This window comes from Myotis davidii, unplaced genomic scaffold, assembly GCF_000327345.1.
Source record: "Myotis davidii unplaced genomic scaffold, ASM32734v1 scaffold88, whole genome shotgun sequence".
NCBI lineage: Eukaryota > Metazoa > Chordata > Mammalia > Chiroptera > Vespertilionidae > Myotis > Myotis davidii.
In genome coordinates, this window is record NW_006300377.1 from 3,028,475 (window position 1) to 3,033,104 (window position 4,630).

The window sequence follows — 4,630 nt, forward strand, 5'->3', positions numbered from 1 at the left end:
CCTCAGAACACAGAACTTACAGACAGAACTTAGAAGACAGAAACTTAGACAGAACTTAGAAGACAGAACCTACACAGAACCTAGAACTTCGCTGGAGAGAACATGGCAAAAGATCCTGGACTGAACCTGACTACAGAAATTGGCAAGAGAACCCGGCTACAGAACCTGGCGACCGAACCTGGCTGGAGAACCTAGCGAGAGAACATGGCCACAGAACCTGGCTGGCTGGAGATCCTAACCAGAACTTTGCTGGAGATCCTGACCAGAACTTGGCTAGAGGAACCTGGCTATGATGATCACCCGAACGCTGCCTCCGTGTCATTCCTTCTTCGCCGACTCCGTCCGCACCTATGGGGAACCCCTGGACCTGCTGGAGCTGGACCCCGGCAGTATGGCTTGAAGGAGGAAATGGACCTGAAAATGCTTTGTATGCATTAAAAACGATTGAGCACCTCCATACAAAGTCCTGCAGAGCCCCCTCCTGCCCTTGAGCAGGTCTTGCCTGCACTGATAGATGAGACTTTCATCCAAAACATTAGTGCACAGGCCATTCAGAGCTCAGAAGAGGGGAGGCTGGTAAGCTGCTCCCAGCCCTCTGTGCAGATCTTTGCCTGAGACTTGATATATTTAGGAGTTTATTTTAAAGTCATTGGGTGGGGATTTCTTAGTCCCCCGGACAGTGAGCGGGAGTAGGTAAGATTTATTTAGTAGGAGGGGTTAGCCAGGTAGCCACCTCTTCCTTCCCACCAGAATGAAATCTCATGACTAGAAGCAGGGAAGTCTAACTCAGGGTTCTAGTGCTACCCGAGAAGTCTCATTTAGTAGGAGGATTGAGGGAGGAGATTGAAGCTGAGACCTAGAGACCCACAGGGGCAGGGCACACAGCAGGGGCCTGAACACCCCCCAGGGACAGGACCAACAGGTCAGGGATTGGCGGGGAAGTTGTGCAGGGCTGGATCTTCTTGAGAGAGAAGGGGCTGGGAAATTCTCTTCAGGGACTCCAAATAGTTCAGTCCCATCAAGCATGGTCAGAGCCTGGGGTGGAGGGAGTGAACTGGCAACTGAAGAAGGAAGTAAAGAGCGGGTAAGGAAGCTTCAGACTGTGATGGGTGGGCTCCCCTGGAATATCAGCATTCTGTGTAGATTGAATGATTCCTGGTGGCAGCCCATGACTTGTCTTTCAGACTGTTTCCTATAAGCTTCATCCAAAATCTAGTGTTAGTGTCTCCTAACCACAGCACGAACAGGTGACAGGAACAGGAAAGCGAGATCGCCTGATCAAGGAAGGCTTCTTGGAGGAAGAGGAGCCTGGAGAACGGGTAGAAGTTGAGGCAACAGAGAACAGTGATTTCTAGTGCCTACTGAACCCAGAAGTCTTGGAACCTCCATTTAGTAGTAGCTGTGCCTCACTTTTCTCAACTGTGAAATGGGTTATGCGAGAGTTTACACGTGTAAAGGGCTCAGACCTGAGCCTGGCACATAGGAAATGGTCCATACATGTTATTATTTGATTAAGCGAGGAGTGGGAGGTCATCAGAGGTAGAAGATGCCCCTGGCAATTGTGCTATACATTAAAAAGTGTTGCTAAAGCACCTAGAGCCCCAGACCCATGAGTTTAATGGATGCTGGTAGTGAGGAGAGGAGCATAACATGGGGATGCTCTGGGGGCTGAACCAGGCCTCAAAGCCACACCCACCAGGCACCCACAAACACAAGGCCACTGGACACCATTCCTACGCACGTGTGCACGCGCATGCACAAGCTCTCACACTCACAGATGCACACTCCCCGACACAGACCTGCATGCCTGCCCCCTGCTCCCCCCCACCCTTCTCAGAAATAAGGCTACACCAGCCTGGGGCGGTTTTCACACCCGGCAAACCCCTGAGACTCTCCCAGCCCCCGCATGGCACAGCCATCAGTGTGTCTGCTTCTCTCCAGGCCTGAAGGCTGCTGCAGCCAAACGTGATCCTCGCCCCGCTCCTCCCCTCAGACCCCTCCGCTCAGAGCTCAGAACCCGTGGATCCTCCGGTCGCTCCCCTCATTTATCACCAGTAGGTTCCAGGAGAGAGGTGTCTGGTTGTGGGACTGGCGGGAGCGGGGAGGGAGGGCGCACGGGGTCAGGGCCGGGAGGGGCTAGGTCCCCGAGGGCCTGCATCCCCCACCTACCCAGCGAGAAAGAGATCTCGGGCCATGAGAGGGGGGCAGTCCGAGAGGCTCGGGCTGGGGCCGTGACCTTGCCCCGTAAGGGAGCGCAAGGCGGAGCTCCCGTGCTCCGCGCGGGGGAAGGAGAGGGATGGAGGCGGGCGTTCAGCTGGTGTTCTGCGGCCTCCGGGAGGGGCTCATCCCCCTCCCCCCAAAGGCGCAGACAAAGGGGCGGTCTCCTCGGAGCCTCGCGGGCCGGGGGTCCCCTCACAAAGCGTGGGTCAGGCGGGGCCGAGCCCGCCCCACGCGCCGGCGCGCCCCCAACCGCTGATCCGCACGGCTGCCAGCGAGGTTTCCTGCGCTTAATCCCAACAAGCATGAAAACGGCTCAGGGCGGCCGCCAGCAGGCCCTTTGTCCCGGGCCCTCGCGGGACAGCTGCAGCCGGGATCCCTCCCCGCTTCTGTGTCTCCTCCCCGCGCGCCCCTGCCGCCCTCCACACCTCAGCTGCTTGGAAGGCCCGCAGCCTTCCAGGGCTTTCGCCTCAGGCCCTGGGAGGCACAAAGGGGGGCGGCGCCCCTAATCTGGGGGAGAAGGAGAGAGAGGGGGAGGATTAACTCTAGGGTCTGTTGGAAGGAGTGAGGCCAAAGAGAAGTACAAGGTTCCAAAGCATGTTTCAATAGGTGGGAAGAAAAAGATTTCCATCAAAGGGGCTTGGGAAACATTGGGTTAAACCATGTTAATTAGACTTTTTTAAATATATATTTTATTGATTTTTTATAGAGAGGGAAGGAGAGGGATAGAGAGTCAGAAACATCGATGAGAGCTGCCTCCTGCACATCCCCCACTGGGGATGTGCCTGCAACCAAGGTACATGCCCTTGACCAGAATCGAACCTGGGACCCTTCAGTCCGCAGGCCGACGCTCTACCCACTGAGCCAAACTGGCCAGGGCTGAGTAGATTTCTTTACTGCAGAACTCCTCAGTGCCTTTACTATGCAGGTATGTGTTGTGAATTTCTAAGAGGAGGGCAGTGTATGAAGGGGACTTCTCAAACTTGTTTGAGCATAGAACCCTTTTTTGATAGATTGTCTTATAGATTGAGTGTTCCAGCAGGAAACACATTGCCGTGGGAACCTAGAGAATGGAGAGACTAATTCTGTGTCTGGGGGTAGGGAGAGGAATAAGGGACATGAGGGACAATCAAGAAAGAGTTCCTAAAGGAACTCATGTCAACCTGGAGGATGAGTAAAAGTAGGTGAGGAAGAGAGCATCCTAGGAAAAGTGAAGGGGACTTGAACCAGGGGACTTCGAGGGTTCAGAAGCAGGGCACTGACCCAAGGACAAAGGAGTCTTTTTGAGCCAGCAACTGCAGAGTGGACAGGGGCTTTATCTGAACAACCATTACGAATACTCTCTCCCATGAGCTTGGCCTGAAGCATCACTTCACTTCCTGGAATGCTAGGCAGTGTGCTAAGGTCAGTAAAACATCTCACTTGCCTGTGAGCCAGACATGCCTCTGTCTTCGGGGACACCCAGGACCTTTACAGTTTGGGTGTGTTTGGGGCAGTAATGGGTGCAGACTGAGAACCCCAGGAGGCAGTTTTCTGAAGAGAGAGGTTCTGTACCAGGGCTTCATTATGGGAGCCAACAAAACTCCCTCAAAAGACCTTTCTTACTTTGTGTCAGCTGAATTTGGTTCTCCAGGAGCCATCAATATAGGCTTGGCCCAGAACATGCAGATGTATACAGGTGTATAAATGTGTCCAGACCCTGTGAAGAAGTCCAAACCTGCTTTTATTCTGGTGGATCTGGTGGGTTTCAATGCCATGCTCATCTCCATGTGTTAGTCCTATCCCTGTCGCCAGCCATCATCCTCTTCCCATTCTCAACGCCATCTTTTCCAACTCACATATCCATTGTAGCCCACACCATCTCCCTAACAGCCATAGCACCAGATGAGAAGGAAAAAGAAGAGCAGGAGAAGGCAGAAGGCCAATGGGAGGAGAAGACCATGACCACAGAGTACTTGCTTTGTGCCGGGGTGGGCACTGCTCTTGGTGCTCAACATGTGTTAACCCACGAAGGGCAGGTGCTACCTATTCTGCTTCCTGTGCCTAGAGTGCCTGAAATCCTCATACAGTCTCCTAGGACTCGCAAGCCACCTTATCCCTGAATTCTTTCCTACGCCCCCAAACTCACCCAGATAGAAGCAGACCCTTCTAGGTGATTGCCTGACTCCCTTACCCCCCAATTTGTCTCAGGTACAATCACCATCTTGCTCTCCCTAATGAAACTTGTTTTATATGACCCACTTAGATACTCCCCTAATTCTAATGAGGTCTTCTAATATGTGTGTGAGTGTGTGTGTGTACAAGTGTACACACCTGCATGCATGGCACATATGAGTTTTGGGGGATGGGGAGTCAGAGTGTCTATGCACTCATCTAACAAAAAGACTGAGGCAGAGAGAGGAGAAGGGAGATC